Source organism: Nematostella vectensis, chromosome 8 (assembly GCF_932526225.1).
Source record: "Nematostella vectensis chromosome 8, jaNemVect1.1, whole genome shotgun sequence".
Taxonomy (NCBI): domain Eukaryota; kingdom Metazoa; phylum Cnidaria; class Anthozoa; order Actiniaria; family Edwardsiidae; genus Nematostella; species Nematostella vectensis.
Genome location: NC_064041.1, coordinates 1,364,597 through 1,386,625, shown reverse-complemented (window position 1 = coordinate 1,386,625; position 22,029 = coordinate 1,364,597). Strand labels below are relative to the sequence as shown.

At 46.8% G+C, this 22,029-nt stretch overlaps 1 long non-coding RNA gene across 3 annotated transcripts; it reads right to left on the bottom strand.

Annotated features, from left to right (window-relative positions):
• Window positions 1-13,991: 13,991 nt before the first annotated feature.
• Window positions 13,992-20,593, bottom strand: LOC116615497. 3 transcript variants are annotated; one of them, XR_004294963.2, is made up of 3 exons: window positions 20,387-20,593; window positions 14,832-14,918; window positions 13,992-14,128 (listed from the first exon to the last, which is right to left on the bottom strand). It is a non-coding gene; the product is annotated as an uncharacterized LOC116615497 (long non-coding RNA). The 3 variants fall into 3 exon arrangements; XR_007312463.1 differs by lacking the exon at window positions 20,387-20,593 and adding an exon at window positions 15,213-15,569; XR_007312462.1 differs by lacking the exon at window positions 20,387-20,593 and adding an exon at window positions 15,151-15,568.
• Window positions 20,594-22,029: the final 1,436 nt, after the last annotated feature.

The window sequence follows — 22,029 nt, the reverse complement described above, 5'->3', positions numbered from 1 at the left end:
GCTTGTCTTGCGGCTTGCTTGTCTTGCTTGTCTTGGTCTTGCGGCTTGCTTGTCTTGGTCTTGCGGCTTGCTTGTCTTCCTTGTCTTGCTTGTCTTGGTCTTGCAGCTTGCTTGTCTTGCTTGTCTTGCTTGTCTTAATCTTGCGGCTTTCTTGTCTTAATCTTGCGGCTTGTTGTCTTGCTTGTCTTAGTCTTGCGGCTTGCTTGTCTTGGTCTTGCGGCTTGCTTGTCTTGGTCTTGCGGCTTGCTTGTCTTGCTTGTCTTGGTCTTGCAGCTTGCTTGTCTTGGTCTTGCAGCTTGCTTGTCTTGGTCTTGCAGCTTTTTTGTCTTGGTCTTGCAGCTTTTTTGTCTTGGTCTTGCAGCTTTTTTGTCTTGGTCTTGCAGCTTTTTTGTCTTGGTCTTGCAGCTTTTTTGTCTTGGTCTTGCAGCTTGCTTTTCTTGCTTGTCTTGGTCTTGCGGCTTTTTTGTCTTGGTCTTGCGGCTTTTTTGTCTTGGTCTTGCAGCTTGCTTTTCTTGCTTGTCTTGGTCTTGCGGCTTGCTTGTCTTGGTCTTGCGGCTTGCTTGTCTTGGTCTTGCGGCTTGCTTGTCTTGGTCTTGCGGCTTGCTTGTCTTGTTTGTCTTGGTCTTGCGGCTTGCTTGTCTTGGTCTTGCGGCTTGCTTGTCCTGGTCTTGCGGCTTGCTTGTCGTGCTTCTCTTGGTCTTGCGGCTTGCTTGTCGTGCTTCTCTTGGTCTTGCGGCTTGCTTGTCTTGCTTCTCTTGGTCTTACGGCTTGCTTGTCTTGGTCTTGCGGCTTGCTTGTCATTCTTGTCTTGCGGCTTGCTTGTCATTCTTGTCTTGGTCTTGTCTTGTTCTTGCGGCTTGCTTGTCTTGTTTGTCTTGTTCTTGCGACTTGCTTGTCTTGTTTGTCTTGTTCTTGCGGCTTGCTTATCTTGTTTGTCTTGGTCTTGTCTTGGTCTTGCGGCTTGCTCGTCTTGGTCTTGCGGCTTGCTCGTCTTGGTCTTGTCTTGGTCTTGCGGCTTGCTCGTCTTGGTCTTGTCTTTGTCTTGCGGCTTGCTCGTCTTGGTCTTGTCTTTGTCTTGCGGCTTGCTCGTCTTGGTCTTGTCTTGGTCTTGCGGCTTGCTCGTCTTGGTCTTGTCTTGGTCTTGCGGCTTGCTCGTCTTGGTCTTGCGGCTTGCTCGTTTTGGTCTTGTCTGGGTCTTGCGGCTTGCTCGTCTTGGTCTTGCGGCTTGCTCGTCTTGGTCTTGCGGCTTGCTCGGCTTGCTCGTCTTGGTCTTGCGGCTTGCTCGTCTTGGTCTTGCGGCTAGCAGCTTGTCTTGGTCTTGCGGCTTGCTTGTCTTGTTCTTGCAGCTTGCTTGTCTTGGTCTTGCGGCTTGCTTGTCTTAAGGCTTGCTTGTCTTGCTTGTCTTGGTCTTGCAGCTTGCTTGTCTTGCTTGTCTTGCTTGCTTGGTCTTGCGTCTTGCTTGTCTGGGTCTTGCGTCTTGCTTGTCTTGGTCTTGCGTCTTGCTTGTCTTGGTCTTGCGTCTTGCTTGTCTTGGTCTTGCAGCTTGCTTGTCTTGGTCTTGCAGCTTGCTTGTCTTGCTTGTCTTGCTTGTCTTGCTTGTCTTGCTTGTCTTGCTTGTCTTGCTTGTCTTGCTTGTCTTGGTCTTACAGCTTGCTTGTCTTGCTTGTCTTGCGGCTTGCTTGTCTTGCTTGTCTTGCTTGTCTTGGTCTTGCAGCTTGCTTGTCTTGCTTGTCTTGCGGCTTGCTTGTCTTGCGGCTTTCTTGTCTTGTTTGTCTTGGTCTTGTCTTGCGGCTTGCTTGTCTTGGTCTTGCGGCTTGCTTGTCTAGGTCTTGCGTCTTGCTTGTCTTGCTTGTCTTGCTTGTCTTGGTTTTGCTTGTCTTGCTTGTCCTGGTCTTGCGGCTTGCTTGTCTTGATCTTGCGCCTTGCTTGTCTTGCTTGTCTTGCGGCTTACTTGTCTTGGTCTTGCTTGTCTTGCTTGTCTTGCGGCTTACTTGTCTTGGTCTTGAGACTTGCTTGTCTTGCTTCTCTTGGTCTTACGGCTTGCTTGTCTTGGTCTTGCGGCCTGCTTGTCATTCTTTCATTCTTGTCTTGCGGCTTGCTTGTCATTCTTGTCTTGGTCTTGTCTTGTTCTTGCAGCTTGCTTGTCTTGTTTGTCTTGTTCTTGCAGCTTGCTTGTCTTGTTTGTCTTGTTCTTGCGACTTGCTTGTCTTGTTTGTCTTGGTCTTGCGGCTTGCTTGTCTTGTTTGTCTTGGTCTTGTTCTTGCGGCTTGCTTGTCTTGTTTGTCTTGGTCTTGCGGCTTGTTTGTCTTGGTCTTGCGGCTTGTTGTCTTGCTCGTCTTGGTCTTGCCGCTTGTTGTCTTGCTCGTCTTGGTCTTGCCGCTTGCTCGTCTTGGTCTTGCGGCTTGCTCGTCTTGGTCTTGCGGCTTGCTTGTCTTGGTCTTGGTCTTGCGGCTTGCGGCTTGCTCGTCTTGGTCTTGTCTTGGTCTTGCGGCTTGCTCGTCTTGGTCTTGTCTTGGTCTTGCGGCTTGCTCGTCTTGGTCTTGTCTTGGTCTTGCGGCTTGCTCGTCTTGGTCTTGCGGCTTGCTCGTCTTGGTCTTGCGGCTTGCTCGTCTTGGTCTTGCGGCTTGCTCGTCTTGGTCTTGCGGCTTGCTCGTCTTGGTCTTGCGGCTTGCTCGTCTTGGTCTTGCGGCTTGCTCGTCTTGGTCTTGCGGCTTGCAGCTTGCTTGTCTTGGTCTTGCGGCTTGCAGCTTGCTTGTCTTGCGGCTTGCTTGTCTTGGTCTTGATGGTCTTGCGGCTTGCTTGTCTTGGTCTTGATGGTCTTGCGGCTTGCTTGTCTTGGTCTTGATGGTCTTGCAGCTTGCTTGTCTTGGGCGTGCGGCTTTCTTGTCTTGGTCTTGCAGCTTGCTTGTCTTGCTTGTCTTGCTTGCTTGGTCTTGCGTCTTGCTTCTCTTGGTCTTGCGTCTTGCTTGTCTTGGTCTTGCAGCTTGCTTGTCTTGGTCTTGCAGCTTGCTTGTCTTGGTCTTGCAGCTTGCTTGTCTTGCTTGTCTTGCTTGTCTTGCTTGTCTTGCTTGTCTTGGTCTTGCGGCTTGCTTGTCTTGGTCTTGAGGTTTGCTCGTCTTGGTCTTGCGGCTTGCTTGTCTTGCTCGTCTTGGTCTTGCTTGTCTTGCTTGTCTTGCTTGTCTTGGTCTTGCAGCTTGCTTGTCTTAAGGCTTGCTTGTCTTGCTTGTCTTGTTCTTGCGACTTGCTTGTCTTGGTCTTGCAGCTTGCTTTTCTTGCTTGTCTTGGTCTTGCGGCTTGCTTGTCTTGCGGCTTGCAGCTTGCTTGTCTTGGTCTTGCGGCTTGCTTGTCTTGCTTGTCTTGGTCTTGGTCTTGCGGCTTGCTTGTCTTGCTCTTTTTGGTCTTGCGGCTTTCTTGTCTTAAGGCTTGCTTGTGTTGCTTGTCTTGCTGCTTGTTGTCTTGCTTGTCTTGCGGCTTCCTTGTCTTGGTCTTGCGGCTTGCTTGTCTTAAGGCTTGCTTGTCTTGCTTGTCTTAAGGCTTGCGGCTTGCTTGTCTTGCTTGTCTTGGTCTTGCAGCTTGCTTGTCTTGGTCTTGCAGCTTGCTTGTCTTGGTCTTGCAGCTTGCTTGTCTTGCTTGTCTTGGTCTTGCAGCTTGCTTGTCTTGCTTGTCTTGGTCTTGCAGCTTGCTTGTCTTGCTTGTCTTGCTTGTCTTGGTCTTGTGGCTTGCTTGTCTTGGTCTTGCGGCTTCCTTGTCTTGTTTGTCTTGGTCTTGCGGCTTCCTTGTCTTGTTTGTCTTGGTCTTGCGGCTTCCTTGTCTTGTTTGTCTTGGTCTTGTCTTGGTCTTGCGGCTTGCTTGTCTTGGTCTTGCGGCTTGCTTGTCTTGGTCTTGCGGCTTGCTTGTCTTGGTCTTGCGGCTTGCTTGTCTTGGTCTTGCGGCTTGCTTGTCTTGGTCTTGCGGCTTGCTTGTCTTGGTCTTGCAGCTTGCTTGTCTTGGTCTTGCGGCTTGCTTGTCTTGGTCTTGCGGCTTGCTTGTCTTGGTATTGCGGCTTGCTTGTCTTGGTCTTGCGGCTTGCTTTTCTTGCTTGTCTTGGTCTTGCGGCTTGCTTTTCTTGCTTGTCTTGGTCTTGCGGCTTGCTTTTCTTGCTTGTCTTGGTCTTGCGGCTTGCTTTTCTTGCTTGTCTTGGTCTTGCGGCTTGCTTGTCTTGGTCTTACGGCTTGCTTGTCTTGGTCTTGCAGCTTACCTGGCTTGCTTGTCTTGCGGCTTGCTCGTCTTGGTCTTGCGGCTTGCTTGTCTTGATCTTGCAGCTTACTTGGCTTGCTTGTCTTGCGGCTTGCTTGTCTTGGTCTTGATGGTCTTGCGGCTTGCTTGTCTTGGTCTTGATGGTCTTGCGGCTTGCTTTTCTTGTTCTTGCAGCTTGCTTGTCTTGGTCTTGCGGCTTGCAGCTTGCTTGTCTTGCGGCTTGCTTGTCTTGGTCTTGCGGCTTGCTTGTCTTGGTCTTGATGGTCTTGCCTCTTGCTTGTCTTGGTCTTGCTTGTCTTGCTTGTCTTGCTTGTCTTGGTCTTGCGGCTTGCTGGTCTTGTTCTTGCAGCTTGCTGGTCTTGTTCTTGCAGCTTGCTTGTCTTGGTCTTGCAGCTTGCTTGTCTTGGTCTTGCAGCTTGCTTGTCTTAAGGCTTGCTTGTCTTAAGGCTTGCTTGTCTTGTTCTTGCAGCTTGCTTGTCTTGGTCTTGCAGCTTGCTTGTCTTGGTCTTGCAGCTTGCTTGTCTTGCTTGTCTTGGTCTTGCTTTTCTTGCTTGTCTTGGTCTTGCTTGTCTTGGTCTTGCGGCTTGCTTGTCTTGTTCTTGCAGCTTGCTTGTCTTGGTCTTGCAGCTTGCTTGCTTGGTCTTGCGGCTTGCTTGCTTGGTCTTGCAGCTTGCTTGTCTTGGTCTTGCAGCTTGCTTGTCTTGGTCTTGCAGCTTGCTTGTCTTGCTTGTCTTGGTCTTGCAGCTTGCTTGTCTTGCTTGTCTTGCTTGTCTTGCTTGTCTTGGTCTTGCAGTTTGCTTGTCTTGCTTGTCTTGCTTGTCTTGCTTGTCTTGCTTGTCTTGGTCTTGCAGCTTGCTTGTCTTGCTTGTCTTGGTCTTGCAGCTTGCTTGTCTTGCTTGTCTTGGTCTTGCAGCTTGCTTGTCTTGCTTGTCTTGCTTGTCTTGCTTGTCTTGGTCTTGCAGTTTGCTTGTCTTGCTTGTCTTGCTTGTCCTGGTCTTGCGGCTTGCTTGTCTTGCGGCTTCCTTGTCTTGTTTGTCTTGGTCTTGTCTTGCAGCTTGCTTGTCTTGGTCTTGCCACTTGCTTGTCTTGGTCTTGCGGCTTGCTTGTCTTAATCTTGCGGCTTGCTTTTCTTGCTTGTCTTGGTCTTGCGGCTTGCTTGTCTTGTTTGTCTTGGTCTTGTCTTGCAGCTTGCTTGTCTTGGTCTTGCCACTTGCTTGTCTTGGTCTTGCGGCTTGCTTGTCTTAATCTTGCAGCTTGCTTTTCTTGCTTGTCTTGGTCTTGCGGCTTGCTTTTCTTGCTTGTCTTGGTCTTGCGGCTTGCTTGTCTTGCGGCTTGCAGCTTGCTTGTCTTGGTCTTGCGGCTTGCTTGTCTTGGTCTTGCGGCTTGCTTGTCTTGGTCTTGATGGTCTTGCCTCTTGCTTGTCTTGGTCTTGCTTGTCTTGGTCTTGCTTGTCTTGCTTGTCTTGCTTGTCTTGCTTGTCTTGGTCTTGCGGCTTGCTGGTCTTGTTCTTGCAGCTTGCTTGTCTTGGTCTTGCAGCTTGCTTGTCTTGTTCTTGCAGCTTGCTTGTCTTGGTCTTGCAGCTTGCTTGTCTTGGTCTTGCAGCTTGCTTGTCTTGCTTGTCTTGGTCTTGCTTTTCTTGCTTGTCTTGGTCTTGCTTGTCTTGGTCTTGCGGCTTGCTTGTCTTGTTCTTGCAGCTTGCTTGTCTTGGTCTTGCAGCTTGCTTGCTTGGTCTTGCGGCTTGCTTGCTTGGTCTTGCAGCTTGCTTGTCTTGGTCTTGCAGCTTGCTTGTCTTGCTTGTTTTGGTCTTGCAGCTTGCTTGTCTTGCTTGTCTTGGTCTTGCAGCTTGCTTGTCTTGCTTGTCTTGGTCTTGCAGCTTGCTTGTCTTGCTTGTCTTGCTTGTCTTGGTCTTGCAGTTTGCTTGTCTTGCTTGTCTTGCTTGGATTGCTTGTCCTGGTCTTGCGGCTTGCTTGTCTTGCGGCTTCCTTGTCTTGTTTGTCTTGGTCTTGTCTTGCAGCTTGCTTGTCTTGGTCTTGCCACTTGCTTGTCTTGGTCTTGCGGCTTGCTTGTCTTAATCTTGCGGCTTGCTTTTCTTGCTTGTCTTGGTCTTGCGGCTTGCTTGTCTTGTTTGTCTTGTTCTTGCGGCTTCCTTGTCTTGTTTGTCTTGGTCTTGTCTTGGTCTTGCGGCTTGCTTGTCTTGGTCTTACGGCTTGCTTGTCTTGGTCTTGCGGCTTGCTTGTCTTGGTCTTGCAGCTTACTTGGCTTGCTTGTCTTGCGGCTTGCTCGTCTTGGTCTTGCGGCTTGCTTGTCTTGATCTTGCAGCTTACTTGGCTTGCTTGTCTTGCGGCTTGCTTGTCTTGGTCTTGATGGTCTTGCGGCTTGCTTGTCTTGGTCTTGATGGTCTTGCGGCTTGCTTTTCTTGTTCTTGCAGCTTGCTTGTCTTGGTCTTGCGGCTTGCAGCTTGCTTGTCTTGCGGCTTGCTTGTCTTGGTCTTGCGGCTTGCTTGTCTTGGTCTTGATGGTCTTGCGGCTTGCTTGTCTTGGTCTTGCTTGTCTTGGTCTTGCTTGTCTTGCTTGTCTTGCTTGTCTTGGTCTTGCGGCTTGCTGGTCTTGTTCTTGCAGCTTGCTTGTCTTGGTCTTGCAGCTTGCTTGTCTTGGTCTTGCAGCTTGCTTGTCTTGGTCTTGCAGCTTGCTTGTCTTAAGGCTTGCTTGTCTTAAGGCTTGCTTGTCTTGTTCTTGCAGCTTGCTTGTCTTGGTCTTGCAGCTTGCTTGTCTTGGTCTTGCAGCTTGCTTGTCTTGCTTGTCTTGGTCTTGCTTTTCTTGCTTGTCTTGGTCTTGCGGCTTGCTTGTCTTGTTCTTGCAGCTTGCTTGTCTTGGTCTTGCAGCTTGCTTGCTTGGTCTTGCGGCTTGCTTGCTTGGTCTTGCAGCTTGCTTGTCTTGGTCTTGCAGCTTGCTTGTCTTGGTCTTGCAGCTTGCTTGTCTTGGTCTTGCAGCTTGCTTGTCTTGCTTGTCTTGGTCTTGCAGCTTGCTTGTCTTGCTTGTCTTGGTCTTGCAGTTTGCTTGTCTTGCTTGTCTTGCTTGTCTTGCTTGGATTGCTTGGATTGCTTGTCCTGGTCTTGCGGCTTGCTTGTCTTGCGGCTTGCTTGTCTTGCGGCTTGCTTGTCTTGTTTGTCTTGGTCTTGCGGCTTGCTTGTCTTGGTCTTGCGGCTTGCTTGTCTTGTCTTGCGGCTTGCTTGTCTTGGTCTTGCGGGTTGCTTGTCTTGGTCTTGCGGGTTGCTTGTCTTGGTCTTGCGGGTTGCTTGTCTTCGTGTTGCGGCTTGTTGTCTTGCTCGTCTTGGTCTTGCCGCTTGCTCGTCTTGGTCTTGCCGCTTGCTCGTCTTGGTCTTGCGGCTTGCTCGTCTTGGTCTTGCGGCTTGCTCGTCTTGGTCTTGCGGCTTGCTCGTCTTGGTCTTGCGGCTTGCTCGTCTTGGTCTTGCGGCTTGCTCGTCTTGGTCTTGCGGCTTGCTCGTCTTGGTCTTGCGGCTTGCTCGTCTTGGTCTTGCGGCTTGCTCGTCTTGGTCTTGCGGCTTGCTCGTCTTGGTCTTGCGGCTTGCTCGTCTTGGTCTTGCGGCTTGCTCGTCTTGGTCTTGCGGCTTGCTCGTCTTGGTCTTGCAGCTTGCTCGTCTTGGTCTTGCGTCTTGCTTGTCTTGGTCTTGCGTCTTGCTTGTCTTGGTCTTGCGTCTTGCAGCTTGCTTGTCTTGCGGCTTACTTGTCTTGGTCTTGCGGCTTACTTGTCTTGCGGCTTCCTTGTCTTGCTTGTCTTGCGGCTTCCTTGTCTTGCTTGTCTTGGTCTTGTCTTGGTCTTGCGGCTTGCTTGTCTTGGTCTTGCGGCTTGCTCGTCTTGGTCTTGCGGCTTGCTCGTCTTGGTCTTGCGGCTTGCTCGTCTTGGTCTTGCGGCTTGCTCGTCTTGGTCTTGCGGCTTGCTCGTCTTGGTCTTGCGGCTTGCTCGTCTTGGTCTTGCGGCTTGCTCGTCTTGGTCTTGCGGCTTGCTCGTCTTGGTCTTGCGGCTTGCTCGTCTTGGTCTTGCAGCTTGCTCGTCTTGGTCTTGCAGCTTGCTCGTCTTGGTCTTGCGTCTTGCTCGTCTTGGTCTTGCGTCTTGCTCGTCTTGGTCTTGCGTCTTGCTCGTCTTGGTCTTGCGTCTTGCTTGTCTTGGTCTTGCGTCTTGCAGCTTGCTTGTCTTGCGGCTTACTTGTCTTGGTCTTGCGGCTTACTTGTCTTGCGGCTTCATTGTCTTGCTTGTCTTGCGGCTTCCTTGTCTTGCTTGTCTTGGTCTTGTCTTGGTCTTGCGGCTTGCTCGTCTTGGTCTTGCGGCTTGCTCGTCTTGGTCTTGCGGCTTGCTCGTCTTGGTCTTGCAGCTTGCTCGTCTTGGTCTTGCGGCTTGCTCGTCTTGGTCTTGCGGCTTGCTCGTCTTGGTCTTGCGGCTTGCTCGTCTTGGTCTTGCGGCTTGCTCGTCTTGGTCTTGCGGCTTGCTCGTCTTGGTCTTGCGTCTTGCTCGTCTTGGTCTTGCGTCTTGCTCGTCTTGGTCTTGCGTCTTGCTTGTCTTGGTCTTGCGTCTTGCTTGTCTTGCTTGTCTTGGTCTTGCGGCTTGCAGCTTGCTTGTCTTGCGGCTTACTTGTCTTGGTCTTGCAGCTTACTTGTCTTGCGGCTTCCTTGTCTTGCTTGTCTTGCGGCTTCCTTGTCTTGCTTGTCTTGGTCTTGTCTTGGTCTTGCGGCTTGCTTGTCTTGGTCTTGCGGCTTGCTTGTCTTGGTCTTGCAGCTTGCTTGTCTTGGTCTTGCAGCTTGCTTGTCTTGGTCTTGCGGCTTGCTTTTCTTGGTCTTGCAGCTTGCTTGTCTTGGTCTTGCGGCTTGCTTGTCTTGGTCTTGCAGCTTGCTTGTCTTGGTCGTGCGGCTTGCTTGTCTTGGTCTTGCGGCTTTCTTGTGTTGCTTGTCTTGGTCTTGCGGCTTGCTTGTCTTGCTTGTCTTGGTCTTGCGGCTTGCTTTTCTTGCTTGTCTTGGTCTTGCGGCTTGCTTTTCTTGCTTGTCTTGGTCTTGCGACTTGCTTTTCTTGCTTCTCTTGGTCTTGCAGCTTGCTTCTCTTGGTCTTACGGCTTGCTTGTCTTGGTCTTGCGGCTTGCTTGTCTTGGTCTTGCAGCTTACTTGGCTTGCTTGTCTTGCGGCTTGCTCGTCTTGGTCTTGCGGCTTGCTTGTCTTGATCTTGCAGCTTACTTGGCTTGCTTGTCTTGCGGCTTGCTCGTCTTGGTGTTGCGGCTTGCTTGTCTTTGTCTTGCGGCTTGCTTGTCTTTGTCTTGAGGCTTACTTGCTTGGTCTTGCGGCTTGCTTGTCTTGGTCTTGCGGCTTGCTTGTCTTGGTCTTGATGGTCTTGTGGCTTGCTTGTCTTGGTCTTGATGGTCTTGCGGCTTGCTTGTCTTGGTCTTGCGGCTTGCTTGTCTTGTTCTTGCAGCTTGCTTGTCTTGGTCTTGCGGCTTGCGGCTTGCTTGTCTTGCAACTTGCTTGTCTTGGTCTTGATGGTCTTGCGGCTTGCTTGTCTTGGTCTTGATGGTCTTGCGGCTTGCTTGTCTTGGTCTTGATGGTCTTGCGGCTTGCTTGTCTTGGTCTTGCGGCTTGCAGCTTGCTTGTCTTGCGGCTTGCTTGTCTTGGTCTTGCGGCTTGCTTGTCTTGGTCTTGATGGTCTTGCGGCTTGCTTGTCTTGCTTGTCTTGCTTGTCTTGATGGTCTTGCTTGTCTTGCTTGTCTTGCTTGTCTTGCTTGTCTTGCTTGTCTTGCTTGTCTTGGTCTTGCTGCTTGCTGGTCTTGTTCTTGCAGCTTGCTTGTCTTGGTCTTGCAGCTTGCTTGTCTTGGTCTTGCAGCTTGCTTGTCTTGGTCTTGCAGCTTGTCTTGTTCTTGCAGCTTGCTTGTCTTGTTCTTGCAGCTTGCTTGTCTTGTTCTTGCAGCTTGCTTGTCTTGGTCTTGCAGCTTGCTTGTCTTGGTCTTGCAGCTTGCTTGTCTTGGTCTTGCAGCTTGCTTGTCTTGCCTGTCTTGGTCTTGCTTTTCTTGCTTGTCTTGGTCTTGCTTGTCTTGTTCTTGCAGCTTGCTTGTCTTGGTCTTGCAGCTTGCTTGCTTGGTCTTGCGGCTTGCTTGCTTGGTCTTGCGTCTTGCTTGTCTTGGTCTTGCAGCTTGCTTGTCTTGCTTGTCTTGGTCTTGCAGCTTGCTTGTCTTGCTTGGCTTGCTTGTCTTGTGGCTTGCTTGTCTTGGTCTCGCGGCTTGCTTGTCTTGCTTGTCTTGGTCTTGCGGCTTGCTTGTCTTGCGGCTTCCTTGTCTTGTTTGTCTTGGTCTTGTCTTGCAGCTTGCTTGTCTTGGTCTTGCCACTTGCTTGTCTTGGTCTTGCGGCTTGCTTGTCTTAATCTTGCGGCTTGCTTTTCTTGCTTGTCTTGGTCTTGCGGCTTGCTTGTCTTGGTCTTGCGGCTTGCTTGTCATTCTTGTCTTGCGGCTTGCTTGTCATTCTTGTCTTGGTCTTGTCTTGTTCTTGCGGCTTGCTTGTCTTGTTTGTCTTGTTCTTGCGGCTTGCTTGTCTTGTTTGTCTTGGTCTTGCGGCTTGTTGTCTTGCGTCTTGTTTGTCTTGGTCTTGATGGTCTTGCGGCTTGCTTGTCTTGGTCTTGATGGTCTTGCGGCTTGCTTGTCTTGTTCTTGCAGCTTGCTTGTCTTGGTCTTGCGGCTTGCAGCTTGCTTGTCTTGCGGCTTGCTTGTCTTGGTCTTGCGGCTTGCTTGTCTTGGTCTTGATGGTCTTGCGGCTTGCTTGTCTTGCTTGTCTTGCTTGTCTTGATGGTCTTGCTTGTCTTGCTTGTCTTGCTTGTCTTGCTTGTCTTGCTTGTCTTGCTTGTCTTGCTTGTCTTGCTTGTCTTGCTTGTCTTGGTCTTGCGGCTTGCTGGTCTTGTTCTTGCAGCTTGCTTGTCTTGTTCTTGCAGCTTGCTTGTCTTGGTCTTGCAGCTTGCTTGTCTTGGTCTTGCAGCTTGCTTGTCTTGGTCTTGCAGCTTGTCTTGTTCTTGCAGCTTGCTTGTCTTGTTCTTGCAGCTTGCTTGTCTTGTTCTTGCAGCTTGCTTGTCTTGGTCTTGCAGCTTGCTTGTCTTGGTCTTGCAGCTTGCTTGTCTTGCCTGTCTTGGTCTTGCTTTTCTTGCTTGTCTTGGTCTTGCTTGTCTTGTTCTTGCAGCTTGCTTGTCTTGGTCTTGCAGCTTGCTTGCTTGGTCTTGCGGCTTGCTTGCTTGGTCTTGCGTCTTGCTTGTCTTGGTCTTGCAGCTTGCTTGTCTTGCTTGTCTTGGTCTTGCAGCTTGCTTGTCTTGCTTGGCTTGCTTGTCTTGGTCTCGCGGCTTGCTTGTCTTGCTTGTCTTGCTTGTCTTGGTCTTGCGGCTTGCTTGTCTTGCGGCTTCCTTGTCTTGTTTGTCTTGGTCTTGTCTTGCAGCTTGCTTGTCTTGGTCTTGCCACTTGCTTGTCTTGGTCTTGCGGCTTGCTTGTCTTAATCTTGCGGCTTGCTTGTCTTGGTCTTGCGGCTTGCTTGTCATTCTTGTCTTGCGGCTTGCTTGTCATTCTTGTCTTGGTCTTGTCTTGTTCTTGCGGCTTGCTTGTCTTGTTTGTCTTGTTCTTGCGGCTTGCTTGTCTTGTTTGTCTTGGTCTTGCGGCTTGTTGTCTTGCGGCTTGTTTGTCTTGTCTTGCGGCTTGCTTGTCTTGGTCTTGCGGGTTGCTTGTCTTGGTCTTGCGGCTTGCTTGTCTTGCTCGTCTTGGTCTTGCGGCTTGCTTGTCTTGCTCGTCTTGGTGTTGCGGCTTGCTTGTCTTGCTCGTCTTGGTCTTGCCGCTTGCTCGTCTTGGTCTTGCCGCTTGCTTGTCTTGCTCGTCTTGGTCTTGCCGCTTGCTCGTCTTGGTCTTGCCGCTTGCTCGTCTTGGTCTTGCCGCTTGCTCGTCTTGGTCTTGCCGCTTGCTCGTCTTGGTCTTGCGGCTTGCTCGTCTTGGTCTTGCGGCTTGCTCGTCTTGGTCTTGCGGCTTGCTCGTCTTGGTCTTGCGTCTTGCAGCTTGCTTGTCTTGCGGCTTGCTTGTCTTGGTCTTGCGTCTTGCTTGTCTTGGTCTTGCGTCTTGCTTGTCTTGGTCTTGCGTCTTGCTTGTCTTGGTCTTGCGTCTTGCTTGTCTTGGTCTTGCGTCTTGCTTGTCTTGGTCTTGCGGCTTGCAGCTTGCTTGTCTTGCGGCTTGCTTGTCTTGGTCTTGATGGTCTTGCGGCTTGCTTGTCTTGGTCTTGATGGTCTTGCGGCTTGCTTGTCTTGGTCTTGATGGTCTTGCGGCTTGCTTGTCTTGGTCTTGCGGCTTGCTTGTCTTGGTCTTGCAGCTTGCTTGTCTTGGTCTTGCGGCTTGCTTTTCTTGCTTGTCTTGGTCTTGCGGCTTGCTTGTCTTATGGCTTCCTTGTCTTGTTTGTCTTGGTCTTGTCTTGCGGCTTGTTTGTCTTGGTCTTGTCTTGCGGCTTGTTTGTCTTGGTCTTGCGGCTTGCTTGTCTTGGTCTTGCGGCTTGCTTGTCTTAATCTTGCGGCTTGCTTTTCTTGCTTCTCTTGGTCTTGCGGCTTGCTTGTCTTGGTCTTGCGTCTTGCTTGTCTTGGTCTTGCGGCTTCCTTGTCTTGTTTGTCTTGCGGCTTCCTTGTCTTGTTTGTCTTGGTCTTATCTTGTTCTTGCGGCTTGCTTGTCTTGTTTGTCTTTGTCTTGTCTTGGTCTTGCGGCTTGCTTGTCTTGGTCTGGCGGCTTGTTGTCTTGCGGCTTGCTCGTCTTGGTCTTTCGGCTTGCTTGTCTTGCTTGTCATAATCTTGCGGCTTGCTTGTCTTGGTCTTGTGGCTTGTTGTCTTGCTTGTCTTGGTCTTGTGGCTTGTTGTCTTGCTCGTCTTGGTCTTGTGGCTTGCTCGTCTTGCTCGTCTTGCTCGTCTTGCTCGTCTTGCTCGTCTTGCTCGTCTTGCTCGTCTTGCTCGTCTTGCTCGTCTTGCTCGTCTTGCTCGTCTTGCTCGTCTTGCTCGTCTTGCTCGTCTTGCTCGTCTTGCTCGTCTTGCTCGTCTTGCTCGTCTTGCTCGTCTTGCTCGTCTTGGTCTTGTGGCTTGCTCGTCTTGGTCTTGTGGCTTGCTTGTCTTGCTTGTCTTGCTTGTCTTGCTTGTCTTGCTTGTCTTGCTTGTCTTGCTTGTCTTGCTTGTCTTGCTTGTCTTGCTTGTCTTGCTTGTCTTGCTTGTCTTGCTTGTCTTGCTTGTCTTGGTCTTGTGGCTTGCTTGTCTTGCTTGTCTTGTGGCTTGCTTGTCTTGTTGTTGTTGGTCTTGCGGCTTGCTTGTCTTGCTTTTTTTGCTTGTCTTGGTGTTGCGGCTTGCTTGTCTTGGTCTTGCGGCTTGCTTGTCTTGCTTGTCTTGGTCTTGCTGCTTTCTTGTCTTGCGGCTTTCTTGTCTTGCTGCTTGCGGCTTGCTTGTCTTGTTCTTGCGGCTTGCTTGTCTTGTTCTTGCGGCTTGCTTGTCTTGTTCTTGCGGCTTGCTTGTCTTGTTCTTGCGGCTTGCTTGTCTTGTTCTTGCGGCTTGCTTGTCTTGTTCTTGCGGCTTGCTAATCTTGTTCTTGCGGCTTGCTAATCTTGTTCTTGCGGCTTGCTTGTCTTGGTCTTGTGCTTGTCTCGCTTGTCTTGCTTTTCTTGTTGTCTTGCCTGTCTTGGTCTTGCGGCTTGCTTGTCTTGCAGCTTGCTTGTCTTGCGGCTTGCTTGTCTTGCTGCTTGCTTGTCTTGTGTCTAGCTTGTCTTGCGGCTTGCTTGTCTTGCTTGTCTTGCATGGTTGACAGCTTTTAATCAACCTCCTTCCTCCACGTCTCCAAGAGATCCTTCAACTTGCGAATCTAGAAAAAAAAACATCTCATCAATAATGATTGTAAGCTCTGTGCTAATAACGCTGACCTGGTCAAAATGGCCAGAAGCAGTTAAGCAGACTTAGCCTTTCTAGCAATGCTAAGCGATGTTGGTGATGTCTCCAATATTCTTAAAAAGTAGTTCAAGCGAAAAAAAGTTAAGCAAGTCGAGAAACCTATCCATAGATAAAAAAAAGACTCTCCAACACATAATATAGTTGTGATAGCATTGAGAAACGCATGTTTATGTACACAAAGCTTGTTTGATTGCATAATAAGGCGATGCGTCAGGTTAACATTTCGTTGTTTGGCCTTGTGAGGGCTAGGAAGGAGAAACATCAATGCTAAATATCTTATTGCACAAACAAAACGGCTAGGATATGGATAATGAGGCAGAAAGATGCCTTATGCACTAACCAGCATAATGTCACTGAGAAGAATGGAAGGAAAAAGGAAGAAACAAGAATGGAACAAAAAGCATACAATACACATTTGGTAATGTGTTGGTAAAAAGAAAAAGATTAACACAGAAACAAAACACTTGGTGCCGGTGATTGTTTGAGGTGTAAATGATGGATTTATCAGATAGACTTAACAAAATAATAAATTTATTAACAAAAAGGTTGCTTGATCCTATCAATCCCTACACCCAGAAGCGGCATACAATGCAGTTAAACCTTCAGAGCGTTCATACCTGTACCACATGCGGCAGGCAAATGGTTTCTGACTCAACATTCGCTTTACTCGTGGAAGTGGGCGAACAATATCGCCATCCGAGTCCCTGCAAGAGAAAAATAAGATAACGGTTACAGAGTGTCAACCACTCATTTGTTACTTTTTACATTTGAAGATAATGACAAAAGCCCCCAAAACACCACTCATATGACATCTCCTTATCAAGGACAGTCTCAAAAGTCCTGATAAAAGAAGGATTTCTGCTAATAAGAACACCTCGTTATCAAGGACAGTCTCTAAAGTACTGATAAAAGAAGGATATCTGCTAATAAGAACACCTTGTTATCAAGGCCAGTCTCCAAAGTCCTGATAAAAGTAGGATATCTGCTAATAAGAACACCTCGTTATCAAGGCCAGTCTCCAAAGTCCTGATAAAAGTAGGATATCTGCTAATAAGAACACCTCGTTATCAAGGCCAGTCTCCAAAGTCCTGATAAACTGACATTCTTTTGATTAAGAACAGTCTTGAAACTTCTGATTAAAAAAGGTTTCATACATTTTCGTTCAGTCTTAACGCATTTTTCAAAAAAGGTCACCCTGTTAAGGTAACGTTTCACCTTCACAACCGTGTATTAAAATATAATGCGCGAAACAAGTTTTTGGTAATAACAAAAAACTTAGATTCGTAATATTAAGCAAATACTTTTTGAAGCTATTTTCCCATGCACTAAACATAGCTTCAAAGTCGTCGTGAAGCGTGGCTGGCTTTGCTTCCCAAATGCCCTTTGGACCCTACATGTGCTCAGTACCACCCCTCCACTGTGCAAAGTACCACCCCTCCCCTAGTGTCAAATTGTTTCTTGTGAATCCCATACCACCCCTCCCCTGTGCAAAGCACCTCCCCTAGTGACAAATTTTTTCTTGTGAATCCCATACCACCCCTCCCCTAGTGTCAAATTGTTTCTTGTGAATGCCATACCACCCCTCTCCTAGTGACAAATTGTTTCTTGTGAATCCCATACCACCCCTCCCCTTTACTACGTGACTTGCGAGCGAATATTTCTACGCTAGAGAGTTGCTGTAGACAACCATGTGGGAAGCCATTTTGATGGAAACAAGCAAACTCGTATATCAGGATAACCACGACGTCACAACTAATTGTACATAATATTTTTACTCCGGCGTTTTTATACTCAAATTAACGAAGCTCATAAAAAAAAACAATCTTGTATCAAACTAATGCCCCGATATAACACGAGACTTTTCTATTGTCCATGTTACAACTGCAAACCCAACCTTGTCCCAAGGCTCCCCATTTTCACAGGTAGACCGACAGTAGAGTAATTTCCGAATCTAATATGGCCGACAGATTTGTGAAATGAGGTATGGAATCACATGAATTCTGACAATGAACGGCCGTTATCACTCCCATTCCCAAATTTGAGCGTATAACGCCACTACCGACTGAATTATTCCAGCAAACTTTCCTGGTAACTTCGAAAAACAGCAAAGCGCTGTATTAAATTCGGGACACAATTCGACTTGATTCTAGAACTCCTATAAGAAGTAAAAGACTCAACCGAAGTATGTATTGATCCTCATAAGACTGACATTACTCTTTGAGTAACATCTCCATATTTTATCTGTGTGCAGGCTAAATACTTCTGTTATATAATAGGAATATTATGGTTGCTTCTTTTAAAAAAGAACTTCAAAGGGTTCAAAATAATATTTTTGTCCTTTTAAGTTTGATTTATACTAAGATGGGTTTAAGTACATATGATATAATTTTGTCATTTATTTATTATTTTTTATTTCTCATAAATATTTCAATCTACTTATCAATACCAGCCTCCTTAAAACGTGGATCTGTCTCCCTAATTTCAGGGGGTTTGATAAAAATTATACAACATCTCTTAGTAAAAAGGCAGTCTAGGTATACTCCCCTGTACTTATAAAGATCAACCAATAAAACAATATGAACCAGCCATTTTAGTTTGTCATTGGTGTAACTAGACAGACTACAGACTAAAAACTAGAAATCCAGGTGATCTGTGTAGGCCTGGTGGAGACAAGGGTCAAAGCTTGAAACATAAGCGAAACTTGTTTTCACAGAGGCATGCAACATGATATGTAAGCTGTGGTATAATGCAACATGAGTTGAAATTATAGGGCGACACAAGCCCCCTGTGCCCCACCCCCTACCAAACGGAAGGGGAGGGAGAAAAGATCCTGGAAGGTGTTAAGAAAACTTGCTAGTGAAGTGGTCTGACACAATTGTCAGGTTCCTCTAAAGGGTCAATTTTAGAAACCATTCAGCATCACACCTGCTTGAGCGACTCAAATGGATAGTGTGTGTGTGGCACTTTTAAATAAAGCCAAGGGAGAATTACAGATCACGTAAAAAAATTATTATAAAAAACATTCTCTATTTTCTACTTTAATTATCAAGAAAAGAAAAGATCTACAGTTTTAGTAAAAAGTATGTGGTAATGTTGAGGATGTTTGCATGCATGGTTGTGAAAATAACACATCTCATAACACGAATTTCTGTATGGCTCGAACAAGCAATAAGCAACTGAAGTAATATTGCAAATAGCTTCACGTACGCACTGCGTACCTATGTTTTTTCTAAAGGGATTTGTTTTTAGTTTGGGCAGAGGTAACCCAAGCACTCGGTTTGTATTCTAGTACGCAAGAGAATTTTATATACAAGATGGGTGCGAAAGGGAAACGAGTGAGTAAAATGGGCCCATAAAACTTAGGAGAAATCCCAAAGAGACAAGAATAAAGTTAGTCCACTATGATGTCTATTTTCTTAAATTTTTTATTACTATACAAATTCTCTTGTGTACTAGAATAAAAACCGACTGCTTGGGTTACCTGTGGTAAGTGGCCGAAATACGCAGAGCCCTGTCTTTAGCGAAAATGTTAGTACAATAACCGCGCGCCTAGATTAAAGTAATAGTCTTATTTCCATCAGTACATGCTCATCTTCTAAAGGATATCTTTCTTTATCCATACCGTATTCCACCAAAGAGCTATTTTATTTTAAAGTTGCCGTATGTACATTTTGGCAATTTCCGGCCGTATGACAAGAATAACATTTGATTAAAAAACAATACACAAAAAGAAAACCCCTACAGTTTACATGTCTGCAAAATCACACGAAAATTGGCCATTGTTTATGAGCACCTAAATTTTAATGACGTTATCAGTTGAGACGCCATGTGATGATGCACAATAGAAAAAGTCTATAATATTTGCTGTTGGAATATCTGCAAAGATCAATGTAGCTTATAACATTATCTATGAGGGTGCCTGCAAAGTTACGTGTGCGTATTTAGAATCTGCCATAAAATAAAATTTTCGCACAACTATAATTTTAAATTTTCCAATCTTATTTGAATAACTTTTTTACTTTTTAAAATATCAGAAAATCGATAGGTAGTTTTGTAGAGGGCAACCAGGTGAATATTCCCTGCCTTTTCAAAGATTATAGGAAACGCAAACCGGAAGTATAATTATCTACGCATGCGCAATTGAATATTATGATAAAGCCTGGTTACTAATGCGAATGTTGTGTTCAAAATATCGACGTTTCTCCAGCTTTTTAAGTAAAATACGCGTTGAAACGACTCTTTTCTTGCTAAAATCAGCACTTTAGATTACTAAGTAGGTACCCTAGGTGAAAATCATGCTCGCTTATTTTTGTTTTACAGTATTTGCTATTTTATAAGGTTTTTCTCGCCAGTTTCGGGTCATTCCAAACATATTTCCCAGGGATAGTATCCTTCGTACGTATTGCCTTATATGGGCATTGATGCCATATTTAGAAGAGCTTAAGTTTTCCCGCTCCAGGATCTACAGAAAACATGGTGAAAAATGACGATTCCTGTCAATTGAGACTCAAGGCAAAAATTCGGTCTAACAACCGAATCCCTAAGTAACGAGATATGTCCCAACACCCTTAATAACATGGCGTGCTTATAACATGGCGTGCTTATATCATGGCGTGCTTATATCATGGCGTGCTTATATCATGGCGTGCTTATATCATGGCGCGCTTATATCATGGCGCGCTTATATCATGGCGCGCTTATATCATGGCGCGCTTATATCATGGCGCGCTTATATCATGGCGCGCTTATAACATGGCGCGCTTATAACATGGCGCGCTTATAACATGGCGCGCTTATAACATGGCGCGCTTATAACATGGCGCGCTTATAACATGGCGCGCTTATAACATGGCGCGCATATAACATGGCGTGCATATAACATGGCGTGCTTATATCATGGCGCGCTAATAACATGGCGTGCATATATCATGGCGTGCTTATATCATGGCGTGCTTATATCATGGTGTGCTTAAAACATGGCGTGCTTAAAACATGGCGTGCTTAAAACATGGCGTGCTTAAAACATGGCGTGCTTAAAACATGGCGTGCTTAAAACATGGCGTGCTTAAAACATGGCGTGCTTAAAACATGGCGTGCTTAAAACATGGCGTGCTTAAAACATGGCGTGCTTAAAACATGGCGTGCTTAAAACATGGCGTGCTTAAAACATGGCGTGCTTAAAACATGGCGTGCTTAAAACATGGCGTGCTTATAACATGGCGTGCTTATAACATGGCGTGCTTATAACATGGCGTGCTTATAACATGGCGTGCTTATAACATGGCGTGCTTATAACATGGCGTGCTTATAACATGGCGTGCTTATAACATGGCGTGCTTATAACATGGCGTGCTTATAACATGGCGTGCTTATAACATGGCGTGCTTATAACATGGCGTGCTTATAACATGGCGTGCTTATAACATGGCGTGCTTATAACATGGCGTGCTTATAACATGGCGTGCTTATAACATGGCGTGCTTATAACATGGCGTGCTTATAACATGGCGTGCTTATAACATGGCGTGCTTATAACATGGCGTGCTTATAACATGGCGTGCTTATAACATGGCGTGCTTATAACATGGCGTGCTTATAACATGGCGTGCTTATAACATGGTGTGCTTATAGCATGGTGTGCTTATAGCATGGTGTGCTTATAACATGGTGTGCTTATTAGGCAGGTGCCCTTAGAGCAGCTCGGTAACACTGTAGTGCTTTCAAAGACCCTGTGGCTGCAAGCTTCAGTTTCAAGTAAAATGCTGCGCTTTAGAATCGATAGCAACGAACAAATGGAAGAAGGGCCATTGCTAACGTAGTTTGCCTATTGATGTCTAGGGGGGGACGTTGGGGGGTGTTCAATACCGCAATACCGCACAAAATTTCCGAAAATACCGCATTACCGCACAAAAAAATCGAGAATACCGCATACAGAAAATAGTCGTTCGTAAAACAAGCGTTAGGGTACGAAATGTACCGATTACTAAGCTCTAAGAGTCACTCTGCATCGCAAACGTGATAAAACTTCGTAGAAAACTCGTGATGTTTACCGTATATAAAGTTAAAAGTCGTATTAACCCCTGCCCTTAGGTGTGTTTTTTCTCTTACTTCGAATACGTTCTTCCGTTCTGTCAAATCTGCATTTCGTCACGAGAAACAATAATATTCTTACCTTCGACATGCTGCTTGACTGCTTTGATAGGGTTTCCGTTGCGATAAGATATACTGGAGGTGAATATGTTTATTCGTGAAAGGGTGTTTATAAATCAATGTCGACAATGTCAACTTTTTAGCACCGTCATAGTTTTCTTCAATTTAGCCTTGCTTTTAATGTTTATAATTGAAGTCTAGTCACGGCGGAGTCATCTAGAAAAAAGTCAAGACAGGTACCGGTTGTTGATTCTAACGGCTCTTCCAAACCGCGACCTTGCGCCAAACAGGAAAGTGGTTGATGTTCCTATTTCGCCATGGAGTCCCTGGTCTGAAGTAGTAGATTCATCCTGTCCATCCTCGTCACTGCTCTCATCATACTCATCCTCCTCGACCTCCTCCTCGCTGCCCTTACTTTCGTATCCACTCTGTCGTTCCTCGACCTCAGCTTCCTCAAATGTACTCTCCTCGAAAACCACGCTCACTGGGGTTTCGGTACAAGTGCATTGCCTTTGATACATGAACTCCGACAAAGTACCATGCTTGGCCATGGTGGTCTCTTGACGCACGGTTCGCTGCCTAACTGCAGCTCCATAGGCTGTCTGTCTGTGGTTTTTATTACATATTACACACGTCTTTATGCAGTTTCTCTAAAGAATCTCTAAATAATCTAAATACACAATCCCGCGCACCGCAGAACGACAAAAATCCCGCAATACCGCGGTTTGAAAAGCAAACATCTCGCACACCGTAGGGTTCACGAATACCGCATCACCGCACGTTTGAAACTTTTTTTACCGCAATACCGCGTAAAAATAACGCCGATACCACAAACCCAAACGTCCCCCCATGTCTAGGATCCACACATCCTGGTCCGTCTATTCTATGTAAAAATTTATGGTATCGAGTCTCTTGATAAATCATAGGTACCCTGGAGTGGCACGGTGGCTCGTGTAGGTCGACAAGCCTCAGCATATCGACCAGCACGCGTACCTCGCCAACATCAAGCATTTCCTTCACATTCCGCTGTGCAAGATACAAAACATCAAAAGCCATTACTAACAACGTAACTAGATGTTAAAACCACATCATGGGATATCTCGGTTACATACGGAAAACATCGATCAAATACGGAAATGTGTCAATTCCACTCGGAAAATATAGATTGTACCAAATTCGGTATTAGCCACTAGAGCTCTTCTGTCAGTAAAATCCTTTAGGATGTTAAATGCTGGATCTAGCCTCACCTCGATGAACTTGCCAGATTCTACAGCCCACTTGGCTAGCGTATGTACTGGAAGGCGCATGATAATCTTTTGGGCAGATCATTTGAGCTTTTTGACGACCCTTTGACGACTTGGTCGATTAACGATCTAATGATCACATTACATAGATGAAAGTTTTCTTTTAAAATCTTTTTTGCAGCTTTATAGACTTGTTCCTCTGGGAGAATCACACAGTTCTCTATTGCTTATTTCGCCCTTCATTGGTACGATATGTAGCTACCACAACTAACGGTACTGAAACAAACAAATGCATACAATACGTGAAGAGATCGAGAAAAGGGAGATTACAAGAAAAATGAAACCAATATTACCTTAACGGTAGCGTACATCTCGGAGCGCTGGCCAAAACTGACAAGATTTACATAAAACGCAATACTAG